Consider the following 19,158-nt stretch of genomic DNA (forward strand, 5'->3'; position numbering starts at 1 on the left):
TAGGAGCCAATTATCCTATTGTAGAAGAAGATGAAAGAAAGAGCACACAAACCTTGCGCATTACCTCAATAAATAGTGACTAATTTTATTATTAAGGAAATATACTCAAAAAGTGATGGTATAACAGGCATTAGTAACCATAATCCAAACAGGGTTACAGGTAAATCCAAAGGGGGGGGGGAATTAAGGCTAACGTGTTTCGAAGGGTGCTCCCTTTTTCATCAGAGCTGATCAAAAAAAAAAAACAACAAATACATATAGAAATACAAATTCCCCTCAAACTATTTACATGACTCATGATGGTATAACAGGTGGTGATTTCTTTCATCTTCTTCTACAGTTTTATCAAGCTTCCCCAGCTTCATGATAGAGCTGCACAACCTCTGATCACCAGCGGATGAACACACAACACGCTGCTTGTTACTAACGCCCATTTGATCTGAGTCTTTGAGCGTAGGAGATAATGGATCTTTGGCCAATTATCCTATTAGCAGGTCTTTCTAGTGTGGGTGGAAACCCATGCAAGCACCTACATGCATACGCCAGGCAGGCAGTGCCATGGTTGGGATTTGAACTGATGGACCTGGTGGTGCTAGGCGGGAGTGCTTACCCACTATGCTGCCCCTAAGGACCAAACGGAATTACACAAAGAAAAGTAAGGATGCAGATTCAATTACTGAAGGTATAATGGAAAGCAACAGGGAGATTGCCATAATTCCAGCTGAAGGGGGAGAATGGTATTGCTTGATAGACAAGATTATGAAGAAGAAATGGATAGAATATTAGTTGATGGAACACTTGTGAGAAGTTGAAAGCAAATCCAACGGTGAAATTCAAGAAGGAGTTTAAGAAATTGGTGAAGTAAGCTAGTGACAATGTGGTTTTGAACCACAAGGAGGCTAAATAGTTGGTTCTTTCAGTATGTAGAATATCTACGATCTACTACCTACTGAAGATAAAAAAAAGCCTGGAAAAGTGCCTGGGGAGACCCATAGTGCATGGGATCAATTCAATTCATGCTAGGATTGGGGAATATGTTGATCACTATCTCCAGCCGGTCGTAATGAAATTGCCAACCTTCTTAAAAGAGGAGTTGAGGGTTTTTTTCTTTAGAAATCATACTTAACTAGGTGGATGCAGCATTGGTCCGATGCTGCATCTGTACCCCGCCGGCTCTAAGACTGAGAACTGAGTGAACAGACTGTCAGCCACTGGTCTCTGCTCTGCGAACAGAGTAACAGAGGCTTGGAAAGCACGTTGGCCAACGAAGGTGGTGCATTGACTAACATAGGCACTTTGTAGTGTGAGTGCATTTTTTTTTACTTTTTTATGTGCAATACCTTAAATAAATACTACACTTAGATGCTTTTAATGGATGTTTCCTGCTTCATTACTGAGTATGCCATATTAAGCTGATCGTTTGAAGAAGCACATGGAATCCACTCCTTAACCTAAAGCACCCTTGGGAGATCATATGCTGTTTGACCTACCTGTAAAAAGGGGTCAAAACCCTCTGGTGAGTGTGCATTTTTTGGACACAAGTGGTGAAGATTTGGGGAGATTGGGTTGATTCCACATCCATTGAAGGACTCACGTCATTGGGTGGTGTTGGGTTATACCAAGGGTCTCCAAACTGCAGCACGAGGGCCAGATAAGGCCCTTTTCTAGCCTTTATCCAGCCCTTGGGGTACAATTCCTCCCAGTGATATGAGGTACTATTCCTCCCACTGACACCAACAATAGGACAAAATTTCTTACACTGATACCATTGATGGAGCATTATTCCTCTCATTAATACCAATGATAGGTATTAATGGGAGGAATAGTACCCCATGTATATTTTCACTGATGCTGGGCCTGGGACATTCTCTACCCCCACTGGTCACAAAACAGCCCTCCTAAAGTTTGAAGGACAGTAAACTGGCCCTTTGCTTGAAAAGTTTGGAGACCTCTGGGTTATATACTCTGGAGGACTTTTACTTTTATTTCCTCATTTTTTTGTTTTCTACTCTGCACAAATTTGTATTTATTTATTTTTTATGTATTATCAAGAATCTAGCAAGCAACTATCTTTAAACCAGCATATAGTATCACTAGTGTTTCACACTTAAAAGGGGAAGCTGCATAATTTGGAATCTGCATTTTTTTTTTGTTTTCACTTGTAGATCTGTTTTTTTGCATTGGATAGGCACCACTGTATTGGTAACATAAGGTTCATGTCTGGTTTCCTCTACCTTGACTGATGTCTTGAAACACCTTAGGGTGAAGGGACCCCTCTCCAGAGTCTAGAAGCTGACAACAGAGCAACTCAGTTATCCCTTCAACACTGGACCATGTGACTGTGAGACCAACCAGGATTCAGCTGAACAATGCCATGGATGTGGCTTACATCTGTAATATCACCCATGCCATGTATGAATGCTAATTCACCCCGCACTGCTTAATGTAATCTATACTGCTTTTAAAATCCACCTCTAACTGAAGCTGATTCTTAACTATCAATGTTCTTATTGGTCATTCTTACTGCTTCAAAAATCTTTAACTCTGGTTCATATTATTGCGCTGTTTATTTTGCTCTTATTGTCTAACAAAAATTTATGAGCTGATCCTAATCTTTACAACTCTGCCCTCCAGCTCTCTTGTAGTCCTCCTTTGGTGTGAGAAGTTTGCCCTGCCTGCCATGTGTCTCTGCTATGCATTCCTAATTGATTAATTGGCAATCCCCCACCCAACTCAGTATAAATGTATACCTTCCTTAGGGGAGGCACAGCTAGGGGCAGCAACTTCAAATACTAATCAGACTACAGGTGACCTTTTCCCCATCCAGCTCTTTCAGGTCTTATCCAGTGTGCTTCATCTCCACTCTGTAACATGCACTCCCTACTCCTCCTTCACACAGTTGCATCCTCTGTCTCCTTCACCCCTCTTCTCCACCCCACAGCATGTACCAAATTGTATTGTAACTGTAATGTCTACCTTCATTTTGTAAAGCGCAGTGCAAATTCTTGATGCTATATACATCCTGTATAATAATACATCAACTATCTTTGAGAAACCAGAAGTCTTGTAGCTCAAAGAGAAGTGGATCTGATTCTTGACGGGAAAACTTCATGTTCCAGGCTTGTCAGGCAGATCCCAGGTCTGGAAAATTGGCTGGCAAGCTTCTCCGAGCTCCAGGATATTGATCAGGAGACTAGCTTCCTCTGGTGGAACCTTCCAGACCAGTGGGAGGAAAGATTTCCCTAACTCCAATACTGGATTCATCATCCACAAGGCATGGGCAAGCCTGGTTTTGCGAGACAGACAAATGTGGCAGTCCAGAAACTACCTCTCCCAAACTGCCAAAATGTTGAGTTTTGCAATGGCCTTAAATGATATCAAACATATAGGACTGCAAGGTCCTTCAAGTCCAAAACCCTCATGCAAAAGCTGAGGGTTGGTAGGTACCTCTAGTGTCTGAGCAAGGGTTCCTTGAGAGCCTGGAGTTTGAACTGTGGAAGAAAAAGCTTGCACATGACCATATCTTGGACATACAAGATCCCCTGAACTTCTGCGGGGTCTGTCTGGGAAGTCTGAAAGCCATTGGTATATAGAACCTACACTGTTCTCTTAGAAAAAGGTTGCCCAGATACCCCATTATACAGATGCACAGGGCCTTGCTCTATTTAGTAGCGGATAGACCAAAAGGAAAGACTACAAACTGGTAATTTTGAGTGTCTGCCCCTAAATAAACCCCCCGATGGAAACAATGACTGACCTGGTAGATTCCTACGATTGGGCAAATGTTACCGGTTTTCATAGGGATGAGTGAACAGGTTTGACTAAAAACCCTAGGACCTCTCCTGTTCTGGAATGATAGCAGGTTGGAGAAAATGAAGCAGGGTGTAGTCAGCATTTGAAATTCTAGTTTCAAATTAGCACCTGGAAACCACATACTGGACCCAAAGGGCAACAGATGCTACCCCCTGTGATGAGTGGGGGTGCCCCCAGAGAAAAAGACTTGCTCGTAGTCTTGGAGGATTTTTGGCAGAACTGAGTACCTGTTTTAGCCCTGGATGCCTTGGAGAAATGGTAGGAACTCTTTTAGCCTGATGTAGAGGGTTACCAGTCTGAGGCTTGGCCTTCTTTTGTTGGGGCAAAAGAGTGCTATTTTCCCTAGTGACATCCTTGATAAAGGTCTCCTTCAGAAAGCATACGCAAAAGGCATTTCTTGCACTTTATGTTCAGCAAACCATGTTTAGTAAACCAACATTTGAGCCTAAGGGTCCTCTGCATGTTTACAGAAAGGAAACTCATACTGTATATTAAGCAACATTTATCTACCAAACCATCTTTGCAGTAGAGAAGGGCCACAGTTCCATCTGCTGTAGGACAGAGGGATCTCTCATGGTAGATCCAGGATCCTGAGAATTATCCATGAACCAGACACTTACGGCCTGGCAGACAGATTAGGCCACAATGACAAACTGTCGTGCAGGGCCGGTGAGAGAGAATAAGATCTCAGAAAGGGTTTCTTTCTTTTATCACGAGGATGTCCTCTAAAGGGACAATCAAAGTCTTGTTAAGATGTGAAATGACCAGATCCACTATGGGTATGGCCCACTTTTTAAGGAACCCCTTCTCAATAGGATATAGTTGTGCAAAATGCTTGAGAACAGTAAAGAACTTTTTTCCACAAGGGGTACTCACAAATGAAGCAGGAAAGATCATGCCATCTGTGACCCGGTCACTGGAAAACAACAGCAATAGGAAGATATCCTGGCTAAATCTCAGGCAGAATTGCAAGGGAAGTGCGAGCGCACATTGTGAGCATGTATTGTGGAGAGTTGTTACAGCACCAAAAAGGAGTGTCACAGGCCTCAAGAAGTGCACATGACAAAGTAAAAAAGAAGTCACAGCATGCAGCGCAACCCCAAAGAGAATGCACTTAGAGAGATGCAAGCTCTGAAAAAGATAGGATAGAGCCTTGATACTCACCATTAGTGGTCTAGATAGATGACACTGGCCCAAGCAAGCTGCCAGCACATGGCAGACAAACGTCACCTTTCCGAAGGACATGCTACCTCAGGAGTCTTCAGGTACAGGATTCCACCAGATGGGTGCATTACAGTCTGAAGGATAAGCAACTTTGCAAAGCTGTAAAACGAGCCCAAGTTGCCCTGCAGCTGAACTGCAACTGAAGAATCTGGTTAGTAGAAAACAGGGGCGGACTGACCATTTGGAAACTCAGGCACTGCCTGAGGGCCCGGGGTCAGTAGGGGGCCCCATGAGATGCTCCTGGTACCTTTCTCATAGGATTTTTTGAGTTTGGGCAAGGACACAGGGGCCCCATGATCCCCTATTGCCCGGGGGGCCTCAAGAGTTGTCAGTCCACCCCTGGTAGAAAAACAATATGCCAAAAAAAGGCAGAAAAAAGTAGGAAGTAGTTGCTTCTCTCAGATAATAGAAGTCAATACTTCTAGGACACTAGCAAAAAACGCTGGGAGTGGGAGTGGTGATACTAGTGATACTCTTACAGCTCTGTTTGCTAGTTTCTAATCTCCTGAAGGCAGCAACATAACCCCAATATATCTGTGTAATATAGAGTTGTACCTGAATATTCCTGTGTCCCATAGAATATGAATGAAAAAAAGAAAACCGGCTGATCTGGTAGAAGTTCAGTGTGATTCTAATTGCCTCTTTAAGCTGACAACATAGTGCCTCTGCTGCTCTGTAATACTAACCAGCATTGTTCTGGGACTACAGAACTCCGACTATCCTCATTGCTCACTGTCCCACTCCACATGCATACGCCAAATTCTTTGCCAGCAAAACAGTGCTGCTGCCATGACACCCTAGAACCTGTTTTCGTAATGTGTGCAAGAAAAGAGCCCTTGGAAAATGTTTTTAGCTACAAGAATAAAGTAAATGTAAAAATTAATGTTGATACATGATCTAGAAAGGGAGGCAAACTTAGTCATATCAGTACAAATCCTTTAAGTTTTCGTTCACATGGGCACTGGTTTCAGAAGATCAAACAGTACCCTTGTTCTGCCAGCTCTATTTAGCCTGCACTATTAACTGAATCAATAAAAAAAACACAGCTTGTATGCAATGTCCAGGGAACACAGAAGTTTGTACTAAGCAGTTTGACTTAGTAAGCTATTTCTTTCCCAAAACTTGTGAGGTGCTTAGCAGGAGTTCAAAACGCCCGCCAAGTTTTCCATTTTACCATCCATGTGAACTGAGATCTAATCACTAGCTTAATGAGAATAAAAAGGACAAACACTTTGACACAATTTCGCTTTATTATGCAAACTGTATAGTATACAGTAAAAAAAAAAAAAATTACAATTTATGATGGCTCAGTTTATCAGACTTACAAAACAGTACAATTTCAAAACAATCATGGTATTTGTAGTTTCATTTTTATTTTTTCAAATACAACAGGTTTACTTTTTGGCATCCTTATTGAAAATTAATAGAAAAGCACAAGGAGACTAAACATATATCATTACTTCATTGGCATTTGTATGTGGCAAGTGTATGTGACTGCCATAAATATAAATACAGAATATGTGCAAGGTTTACAGGGTACCATTCAGAAATGGATTCACAATAATTTTCCTCTTGGAGCTCTGGCACAGTTTGTCTCAACTTCTTTCACTGTAATATACAGCACTTATTAAAGTGATATTAAAGTTAATGTTTTTTTTCTTAAATAAAAAACTTGATGGATAACCTGCTCTGTGCAATGGTTTTGCACAGAGCAGCCCCAATCCTCTTCTTTTTGGGTCCCCTGCTGGCAGTTCTGGCTCCTAGTCCTTGACCAATGCCTCCAATAGCAAGCTGCTTGCTATGGGGCCACTAGTGCGTACTTGCTCCTGAGCCCCGTTCTATGCGTTCATAAGACACAGAGCCGTGGGTCGGCCCTGCCCCTTGCTCTCTCTATGGCTCACTGGTTGTGACTGACAGCAATGGAAGCCAATGGCTCCCACTGCTGTGTCTCAGCCAATGAGGAGAGGGAGAAACCCAGGACAGGCTTCCGCGCACATCGCTGGCTCAAGAGTGGGCTCAGGTAAGTATTAGGAGGGCAGTCGGATGAGCAGCACACAAAAGGTTTTATTACCTTCATGCATGAAGGTAACAAAACCTTCAGCCTTTACAACCATTTTAGGCAACACAATTTCATTTTTACTCACCTGGCTCGCAGAACTAACACTATGGAGGTCTGAGTGCAAATAACAGAGAGTATTTCCTGTTACAAAAGAACTGCTAAGATATTTATAAGAGATGAGAATGTTTTCAAGTAAATGAGACTTAACTGCTTCCAGTCCAGCCTATAGCAGAAATACTGCTACAGGGCGGCACGGGTGCGCAAAATCACATATATATTTTTATATATATATATATATATATATATATATATATATATATATATATATATATTATACACACAGTATCTCACAGAAGTGAGTACACCCCTCTCATTTTTGTAAAAATTTTATTATATCTTTTCATGTGACAACACTGAAGAAATGACACTTTGCTACAATGTAAAGTAGTGAGTGTACAGCTTGTATAACAGTGTAAATTTGCTGTCCCCTCAAAATAACTCAACACATAGCCATTAATGTCTAGAAAGCTGGCAACAAAAGTTAGTACACCTCTAAGTGAAAATGTCCAAATTGGGCCCAAAGTGTCAATATTTTGTGTGGCCACCATTACTTTCCAGCACTGCCTTAACCCTCTTGGCCATGGAGTTCACCAGAGCTTCACAGGTTGCCGCTGGAGTCCTCTTCCACTCCTCCATGACGACATCATGGAGCTGGTGGATGTTAGAGACCTTGCGCTCCTCCTCCTTCCATTTGAGGATATCCCACAGATGCTCAATAGGGTTTAGGTCTCGAGACATGCTTGGCCAGTCCATCACCTTTACTCTCAGCTTCTTTAGCAAGGTAGTGGTCGTCTTAGAGGTGTGTTTGGGGTCATATCATGTTGGAATACTGCCCTGCGGCCCAGTCTCCTAAGGAAGGGGATCATGCTCTGCTTCAGTATGTCACAGTACATGTTGGCATTCATGTGTCCCTCAATGAACTGTAGCTCCCCAGTGCCGGCAGCACTCATGCAGCCCCAGATCATGACACTCCCACCACCATGCTTGGCTGTAGGCAAGACACACTTGTCTTTGTACTCCTCACCTGGTTGCCACCACACACGCTTGACACCATCTGAACCAAATAAGTTTATCTTGGTCTCATCAGACCACAGAACATGGTTCCAGTAATCCATGTCCTTAGTCTGCTTGTCTTCAGCAAACTGTTTGCGGGCTTTCTTGTGCATCATCTTTAGAAGAGGCTTCCTTCTGGGATGACAGCAATGCAGACCAATTTGATGCAGTGTGAGACATATGCTTTGAGCACTGACAGGCTGACCATCCTCCCTTTAACCTCTGCAGCAATGCTGGCAGCACTCATACGTCTATTTCCCAAAGACAACCTCTGGATATGACGGTGATCATGTGCACTCAACCTCTTTGATCGACCATGGCGAGGCCTGTTCTGAGTGGAACCTGTCCTGTTAAACTGCTGTATGGTCTTGGCCACCATGCTGCAGCTCAGTTTCAGGGTCTTGGAAATCATCTTATAGCCTAGGCCATCTTTATGTAGAGCAACAATTGTTTTTTTCAGATCCTCAGAGAGTTCTTTGCCATGAGGTGCCATGTTGAACTTCCAGTGACCAGTGTGAGAGAGTGAGAGCGATAACACCAAATTTAACACACCTGCTCCCCATTCACACCTGAGACCTTGTAACACTAACAAGTCACATGACACCGGGGAGGGAAAATGGCTAATTGGGCCCAATTTGGACATTTTCACTTAGGGGTGTACTCACTTTTGTTGCCAGCAGTTTAGACATTAATGGCTGTGTTGAGTTATTTTGAGGGGACAGCAAATTTACACTGTTATACAAGCTGTACACTCACTACTTTACATTGTAGCAAAGTGTCATTTCTTCAGTGTTGTCACATGAAAAAATATAATAAAATATTTACAAAAATGTGTGGGGTGTACTCACTTCTGTGAGATACTGTATGTGATTTTGCATTTCCGGGTAGGGGGCGCATGAGCTGCCATTCGCAGCTGCCAATAACCGGGTCCCAGACAGTAATTACTCACCAGCACCCAGTGATTTCTGAAGATCTCCGACGGGAAGGAGAACTGTTTTGTTTACTAACAGTCTTCCTCTCTGTCAGCTTGGGCACACTGCTCTGAATGGCTGAAGCACACTGACACGGCTCACTAGTAAGAAAAACGCCCTGCACACAGTTAACCCTTTGATCACCCCTCATGTTAACCCCTTCCTGCCCAGTGCCATTAGTACAGTGTCAGTGATTCTTTTTAGCAGTTCCCCCCAGTGTCAGAATGTCCACCGCAGTCCCGCTATAAGTCGCTGATCGCCGCCATTACTAGTAAAAATTAAAAAGAAAATTCCAGTATATATACCGCCATTTGTAAACGCTATAACCTTCCCGTAAACCAATTAATTTACACGTATTGGGATTTTTTTTTTGCAAAGACATGTAGTAGAATACATTTTGGTGTACATTTATGACGAAATTTGATTTTTTTTAAAAAAATTTTATTGGACATGTTTAATAGCAAAAAGTCAAAATTGTCGTTTTTTTTTTTGTGTATAACGCAACAAATAAAAAACGCACAGGCGATCAAATACCACCAAAATAAAGCTCAATTTGTGGGAAAAAAAGGACGTAAATTTCATTTGGGTGCAGCGTTGCATGACCGCGCAATTGTCAGTTAAAGTAACACAGTGCCATAATGCAAAAAAAAGTATCACTTTTTTTACATTATACAGCTCCTAATTGGACAGAGTACATGTAGTACTTTGTCTCATCTTCCCAAGTGTCGTGTAACAGTAGCTGCAGTTTCAGACAGGGAGCCCTCCCTTGGCACACGGCCACCCACCAGTGCAGCTGCAAGAAGGCAGCTGCTTTGCTAGCAAGAACCCTTCTCTGGCTGCCAGCACTTGCCCAAGGCATGCCACACCTTCCTCTGCTGGGCACCTACCCACGCCCATGGCCCTCGGCTGCCCAACACCACTGCTTTGATAGCCGACTCCTGTCTCCAGCTCTCAGAGGCATGTCTCGGGCAAATGCTGGGAGCCAGAGACAAGGGCTCACTAGCAAAGCAGCCATCTCAATAATAGTGGTTGTGTTAATGGCCATGTGCCCAGGGGGTCGTCTTGTCTGATATCACAACAAACATTACAGGGCACCCAGGAAGATGGGACAAAATACTACACATACTTTTGAATTGAATCCTGCAAAAAATAAAAGTGATGCTTTTTTTTTTTTTTTTAAAGAGAATGTCAATTTAAAATACTGATATATTTGAAATGCAGGCACCTCTTGGATATACCTGAAACAGCTTTCCGTATCCTCTACTGTAGTGCTGAACCTTATATTGGCTCATCACTATAATATGTTGTTCCACTGACAATAGTAATGTGTATATGAGAGGGTAAGATTCAACACCATGAGGAAGTGTTGACTGTTTTGCCCAATCAAAAGGTCAGCATTCAGGCAAAGATGAGTATATTTAGGTACCCCTGGGTGTGTGCCTGCACTTCAAACCACTCTGCAGCTTTTAGAATACTTAGCCCTGGTTAACAAAGGATGAGACTTGGCCTGCGATTTGTATGCCCTGCGACTTGGAAATCGCATGCCAAGTCGCACCCTATTGTCCACAATTGGAGCGGTCACATCGGTGCGGTTTCGACTTGGTAGGAGCCTCACCGATTTCAAAAGTAGTACATGCACTACTTTTGTTGCGATTTGCACAGAAATCTGTATCAGATGCCTTGCAAATCACACCTGCAATCGGTGGGTCTCTTTAGTCCCCTGTTCACATCAAGCCTGACTTTAAAATCGTGAAGATCCGATGCACCCACTGCAGAAATCAGACCAATAACTCTGTTATCAGCAAATATTAAGCTCCCAGGACTCAGCAGGAATGTGCTGGACCTTTACAACAAGATCACTGCTTCCACTCAAAGAGCAAAGGTCCGGCTATACAGAATGCTGGCAGGACACAGGCTTATCTACTGTAGCTGGATTTGAAAGACTTTTCACACTTCTGGGTAACATTCCTTTTGTGGTAAACTGTTATGCTCTTTCAGGACATTTCCCAAACAAAACCAATATCTTGCTGATGAGTGGTAAAGGTTTCAATGCCCTGCTGTGTATATACAGTTTTTGGAAAATCCGGAAGCGAGATCCCCATATGATTGTGATGGTTGGAGCTTATGGGTGCCTAATAACTGCTTCTAGAATAGTTTGCATTTCTGCATACACAGGAAAGCGAATAGAGCTGTAAATCTATTCATACTGTACATACAGCTAAAGGAAACATTTGAAGATGTTAATTCAATCTGTGTGGCAGAGCTCTAATTTCTGTTTAGACATTTTATTACACTTTTTATCTGTAGTAACACTTTACTATGCTATACTCCAATCAGCCATAAAAGACACAAATGCAGCTCTGTATTCATTAACCCCTTGGCGCCGGCGCCTTCCGGCGCTTTAAGGGTTTCAGAAGCCGGGAGGTGGGGCGGGGTTTAGGGTCATGTGACCGCCGTGACACGCCGGTCACATGATCGGGAAAGGTCCCGATCGAAAGAGGAGATCGGGACCTTTCCATGAGTACCGGACATGTGTGCTGGGAGCGCACAGGGCGCGCGCTCTCAGCACATATGTTTTCCTTAATTGCATGCAAATGTGCGGCTGCTCGGTGTCAAGGACCAGACGCTGGGAGGCCTCACATTTGAGTGCGGCCGGCGCAAAGAGGTTAATACATCCTTAAAATGGAACTTCATTCTCTCAATCAACACTGACTCCTTACAATCCTTATGCTGCTAGTATTTATAAATAGATAGGAAAGTATATCATATTCACTTGTTTTAAACTATTTTTTTACATTTCTTCAGTTTTTTTATTGTTTCTTGCCTAGGCAAATGATGTCATACATCTCAGGAGTCTTCTGCAGGGGAGGAAGGGTTTTTTCAACTAGGCACGCCCTCCTGCTTGTTTGCCTGAACTAAGGGCAGATGGATTTCTGGAAGCCAGTGCTACATGAATCATCTGCCCTTACTCAAGATGGACATGGCAAGAATTGCTAAGGGGTGTTTTTCAAAGTGATTTCTTAGCAAAAGAAAGTGTGGAGGCATGGATGGATGGGCAAGCTTACTTTGAATATTAAAAATGAATTAAATAGTATTGTTGCTTTGTGGTGCTCAGATACTGTGTAGTTCCCCTTTAAATATAGGTTTTAAATGTAAGCAATGTAAGCACTTGAACCTGACCTGGCATCAACATCTTGCAGTCCCTGTATAGCAAAGCTTAGACTGGGAGAGGAAGAAAAAGCACAATGAGTCAGTCAGTGCTCATGTGCTAACAAGTGACACATTGATGGTAAGAGAGAGCAGAGGGACAGAGAGATACATTCTTCAGCCTGCTTATTTTCTTTCACTGTCCAGTCACAGGTTGTTGTAGGGCATGTATATCTTACTTAACAGCAGAGAAAAATTAGGTATCCTCCCATGCCAGACAGAGCTATGCTGTATAGCAGGAAAGTTTTAACCTCAGGACTGGATAGATAGAAATACAAACCCTTCCGCAGGGAAAACAATCTCCCATACATGTATTTTATTTGTGTGTTTAGACTGGAGTTCAGATTTAAAATGTGAAATACAAAGCATGGATCCTATAGAACGGATTATATCGCTACACTGAAGCATGGGTCTACTTCCACATTGATAACTACTTTACCGAAAATAAGCTAGAACTAGAGAGTTTTGCACAAGGCACTTTATGGCAGTCACATGGAAATAGAAAAAAAAAATCTTTTCTATAAACATTTCAAAGTATGTACAATCATTTTAAATGATTCCATTGTTTACAAAAAACATGTATTAGTGGAAGCAAATTGATAAAATATCTTTAGCAGAAATATTTCATTTTACACAAAAATTTGTATTATGGATTTGCAAGTAAAATAGGTGAAACTTTGTCATTTTGATGCAAAATAACTGTGTATAAAAACGTGTAAACCCTTTTCAGAGAAAGCAATGCACTGGATCGCTCAGTTTCCCACTGGTCATCCCTTCTCAATCCAGAAAACAAGAATGTTCAAGTTATGACTGCTGGTGCAGTGCAGTGCTACTGTCTCTAATGGCACCCTAATGAACCTGCCCTGCAGCTCACCATAATGCCTGCTGCATTGCATTGCACTGTGATATAAAAAATGCTACAGGTACAACCTTTGGTCTGTTCATTTGGCAGCCTATTCAAATAAATGACAGCCAGCTAAAATGAATAGGTTGCTTTATTGCAATGCGCATTACATTTACCTCAACAGACCTGACTGGTGTGAACGGCCCTACAGGTCCAGCAAATCTTAGCCATTTAATAAATGATTATTCAAACTGACAATAATCAATTTGAAGTTAATGTTAACCTATCGCACCCAAGCCTGGAAACTTCAAGCAGAGCATATAGGGGGAAATGCATAGGCATGTAAATATTTAATCAATAAATTTAGAGATATGAACAAGTTTCGTTTGGATCTGCCTCCCAATTGGTCTTTTTATTTGAAGGCAAGCAACACCTTTACAGGACAATTCAAGATCTGCATGCAGTCTCAGTTGCATATGACTCTGGATCTATTGTTCATTTTCCCATGTGATTTTCTTTAAAGTGAACCTATAGCTGGGCTATGGCCATTCTTTTATTTACATATCCTTAACAAGCAGTAAATGAGTTTTAAAACAGCCATCCTTTGACCTCTGTAGCTGTAGGTAAGAGATTTATTGTTAATGTTTCCTACAGCCATTCCCTGAAGTTGTTCGGATCGTTCTGCTCAGCTCCCCCTCCCAGATTATCTGTTGCCAGGGCAGCTGTTAGAAACCACGGGGCCCCATACAGCCAACCTGACAGGGCACCCAAAAAAAACACAATTTACTATGCTTCAGTTATGAATGAACCCAGTAACTGATCAGTACTGATCACTCATTGTATTCATTCAGGAAAGAAAGGGGCTGGTAAATATGACATTTATTGGAACCTTCCCCCACTTTCCTTCCTAAAGGATCCTATTGTGTGCTTGCAGCTGCCGGTGGAAAGGAGAGGAGGGAAGCCGGAAGCACTGCAGCGGTGGGGGCACACAGGGGGGTCTGGGCAGCAGGATAAAATGTAGGGTTTATAGGGTGAGTGATGGGTGCGGGGGGGAAAAGCAATTACTGGAAATGATCCCCTGTATGGGGCAGCTAAAAGCCAGCAGGAGGGAGAGGAGAAGAAGCTGCTGCAGAGAGAGCCATACAGGGGATTGGTTCCAGTAGTTGTCCCCCCCACTGTGCCAATCATACTGCCTGCCCACATCCGTTTCACCTAGCTGCCTGGGCCCCGTACAGGAGGACTGGTGGTACCCCCTTATCCACGGCCCTGCCTGTTGCTGTGTACATTAAGCTAACTATACATGTTACTACCTGACTTTACAATCTTCTTCATATTTACCAAAACTAAGTAATATGAGGATGAGAGATGAGCTTGGGCATCCTCCAAACTCATCTGTAGCCAAATTCTGAACCTGTGCGCTCCTAATTTTTTTTTACTCCAATCAGTTGCAGGACATGTCATTCCCACCCTGCCTCTTTGACTATGTGATTTGTGTAGAGGGAATGACCCAACCGGCAGATCATTGGAGTAAAAAAAAAGAACGCATGTTCAAAGTTTGACTAGAAATCAGTTTAGAGGACACCCCAACTCATCTCTAATGAGGACCAAATTAACCTATCTTTTTACATGTTTTTCCTGTGCTTGCGTGGGTTTCCTCCAGGTACTCCGTTTCCTTCCACACTCCAAAGACATGCTGATAGGTTGATTGGTTCCTATCTAAATTTGTCCGGGTATGTGTATGTATCCATGTGAGAAAGGGAACGTTGATTGTAGGCTTCTTAGGGACAGGCATGATGTGAAGAGTTAGTATGTAAAGCAATGCATATATTGACAGTGGTATATAAATACCTAAAAAAAATAAAACTTGTATCCAACCAGGCAGGCTCTTGTATTATATAGTATTGGCAATTCTAAAAGAGACTGCACATTCATATTATAATGCATGTGGTAAGCTTTAGAGATTAGAAGGCTGCTGAGACACTACTGGGAAGGAAGACTAAGTTGACAGAGTTGGCTTAGATAAGTAATTCAAAACCTCTGCTGTGAATTATGAGGATGAATTACTCCACACTGCCTTCAGCTACATAGGTCATATAGGCTAAGTTTTAAAGCACATTTACATTTCTGTGTAAGAATAAACTCAGTGTTCATAACCTGCTCATTGGTCAGCTCTAAAGGAAACGTCTTTCTTATGTCATTTTTAGGACATGCTGGTTTAAGACAAGTTTACTTGCCTTAAGGCTGTGGATTAAGACATTTTTCTCATACACAGTTGACTGAAGGGCACTACATGCAGGAGTGAATCACACAGCTGATCATGTGAAATTGGACAAAAAAGAAAAATTGACCATTTTGGAATGTGTGACCAATATTCAATGTTTATGGTCAACATTGACCTAGCAAGAATCTAGTGAACACATAGCTTTATAATGTTTAACAAGCAACACCATATATTACAAGTATTAACAGATATAGGAACCTTTCAAATTATATTAACAGCTCCGTTATATGAAGGTAACTTTTAGGCCTTGTTTAAGAGCAGTGTGTGCCACAAAGTTTTGCAAAGCTTCCGGACAGTTTTTGCAGAGTGTTTGCAAAGTTTTGTGCAAACTCTGAACAGCATTTAAAGCAGAACTAAATCCTTCTATCCTTTACAGTCAAGAAAGCTACCATTTAGCCACTGTTTGGACTGCAGGAGTCATGGTGCTGCACGTGTGATCAGCTATGACAACAGCCATTTGACGGTTTGACAGTTCATTTGAAGGCAAATACAACAGCATGCCTTGACCATAACTGTTTTGATTAACATTTAAATTGATGGGTTTGGTTTTGCCTTAACCCTTTTGCTGCCACTGAAGTAGCTATTACAACTGCAGCAGAAGAACTAGTATGCAATCAATCTTCCAGCTGACACCAGCCATTTGATGGCTTGACAGTTCCGTTGAAAGCACATATACAGGTGAAACTCGAAAAATTAGAATATCGTGCAAAAGTTAATTTATTTCACATGCTTGTGCACCTTTTTCTTCCACACTTTTCCCTTCCACATATCTTTCTATTAATGTGCTTTGATACAGCACTTTGGGAACATCCAACTTCTTTTGCAATTACCTTTTGAGGCTTTCCCTCCTTATGGAGGGTGTCAATGATGGTTGTCTGCACAACTGTCAGGTCAGCAGTCTTTCCCATGATTGTGATTCCTACTGAACCAGACTGAGAGACCATTTAAAGGCTCAGGAACCCTTTGCAGGTGTTCTGGCTTAATTAGCTGATTAGAGTGGGACACTTTGAGCCTAGAATATTGCACCTTTTCACAATATTCTAATTTTCTGAGATTGTGGATTTGGGGTTTTCATGAGCTGTAAGCCATAATCATCACAATTATGACAAATCACAGCTTGAACTATCTTGCTTTGCATGTAATGAGTCTATCTCATATATTAGTTTCACCTTTGAAGTTGCATTACTGAAATAAATGAACTTTTGTGCGATATTCAAATTTTTCGAGTTTCACCTGTAACAGCATGCCTTGACCGTATCTAAATTGATGGGTTTGCTTTTGCCATAACCCTTCTGCTGCCGCTGATGTAGCTACAACAGCAGCAGAACTGGTATGCAATCAATCTTCCAGCTGGGAGATATGTGACATAAAAACTTGCAAGTACCACCATTGTCTTTGCTGACAGAACATATGTAATGTTTGACGTTTTTAACTAATCTTCAAGGCTAAAATGTTCATTTAAACACGTGTTTAAAAAAAAATACAAAAATGGCTCAGGAAGCAAAAGGGTTAAAGCATCCTTTAGCTCCAGGTAAACTACATATCCTAATGAGAGCTCTGTCACTTTAAAACATGCCACATATGTTGAACATCCCACGAGTGGAAATTTTCTTTGAGCTTCATTCAGCAGATCGCTGGTGCAATATCAGGCTTCTGCAGACTCTCAGGATAACTGTCTGCCCATACCTGCCATAGGGAAAGGCAGTTACTTGAGAGCAGGAAGATCAATGAAAAGAGTGCTCACCAGCGCCCTCGCAGTTCATTGACAACTACAAGCCGTCAGCTGCAATGGTTGATGGCAGTTGTAGCCTATTTATTCAGAGGAAACTGTGAATGAATAATGCGGCTGTGTGGGCAGAACCCCACACAGTCCTGCTGTTATCAAATTGTGACAACAGGTGTGGGGAAATGACCGGGAGAAGAGAAGGTGTGTGCTGAACGTGGTACACCTTAAATATGGGTGTAACATGTTCAGAAAGTTTAACTTATCGTTTACTTTTACAGCCCTGACTGTGCTTGCAATTTACTGAGTAGCATAGCTTAGGCTGAAATTTAAATTTTGTTCTGTGCAATATTTTCATGCTTATAAAAAAAAAAAAAAAGGTCTGAACCTTCACAGCACAGTTTTTCATAAAGCTATCTTCTTTTAAGCAAATACAAATCTTTTGCGCCAAGAATGTACCAGTTTGAAAACATTTCAGGCTACTATATTCAAGCAGATTTGCTCAAGGTTGTTCGGGTTAGTCAGACTAAACCAACTAAAACTCTCATACTGTCCCAAAAATTCTTAATAAAGGGTTAGTTTACCTTTACCAAAAAACTGAGGGAACCCCCAAATATGAGATAAACTTGGGCCCCAGGGAGGTCAACAAACACATATTTTATTAGTTAGACTGATGTAAAGGTGAATTGGTCAATCATATCATATGGATAATACTGATCTTAACAGAAGCTGTTACTCCAAAAAAAAAAGCCTGGGCAAAAGGTCATCTTTTTAGCAGGTCAACACCATCAGGAATTAATCTGAAGTAACACTGGAGGTGGCCAAACTTAAAACAAATCCAATCCCTAAGCCTGATTGTTTTAAAGTGCATTTCCCAGAATATTTTAATGCTCAACATGATTACCATTATATTCAAAGATTCCCATTCACACCTGAGCGGTGTGTTGCTTAAAGCTCATCATTCGAAGCTTGAAAATATACACAAGATTCTTTGAGGTAAAGTGGAAAATTTTTTGTCCCTATAGACCTCAATGGGATCGCCTGAAAAACACATGTAACGTTCATGAGAGTTTTTGCATCTTCTTGCCTTGTAGCTTTACATCGGCTAAAACAAAAATGCAGAGTTTTGGAAATGTGTGTAAAAGCACACATAAGATGCACTTGAAAAAGCTCAAATGTGAATCTACTGAAGGATATACTGTTTTCTAAAGCACCATGTCATAAGCAACATAACCATAGCATAAGCAGTTGACACAGGTTTCTTTTTTTCCTTCAACAAAATACTTATTTTCACCTTTTTTTCTTCATTTAGTGCTGCTGATATCCTCAAGTCTCTTCCAACCATCATCGTGCACTCACTCAAGTATCAGCTACACATCATTCTTCTGGATAGGCTTTCTGATACTGACAATGGTGGACCATAACTGTGCAAAGTGCATCAGTTTCCTTCATGAGCGCATATAAGTGTGGGACAATGCCGGGTTACAATAGGGAGACAATGGTCAACCCATAATCAGAGGTCCTGATTAAGGACCTTCATGGCAGAGTCACCAGGTATTATTTCAGTAAAAGCTGAAGATTTAGAGAGACTGAAAACATTTTTGGCATCATAATACCCTGTTAAAGCTCACATGAGATTTTAATGATTGGACTAAAACCCGCTTTAACCACTTGACCTCTGAAAGGTTTTACCCCCTTCATGATCAGGATAATTTTTGCTTTTTAGAACTGTGCTACTTTAACTGGCAATTGCTCAGTCAAGCAACACTGTAGCCAAAAGGAAATATATTTTTTTTATGAAAAACAATATATTTTTTTCACACAAATAGAGCTTTCCTCTGGTAGAATTTGATCACCACTGGGTTTTTTTTTTATTTTTTATTATATAAATGCAAAAAGATATAATATTTTCTACTTTCTGTT

Source organism: Staurois parvus, unplaced genomic scaffold (genome assembly GCF_062004578.1).
Source record: "Staurois parvus isolate SC_StPar_1 unplaced genomic scaffold, SC_StPar_1.0 ptg000530l, whole genome shotgun sequence".
Taxonomy (NCBI): domain Eukaryota; kingdom Metazoa; phylum Chordata; class Amphibia; order Anura; family Ranidae; genus Staurois; species Staurois parvus.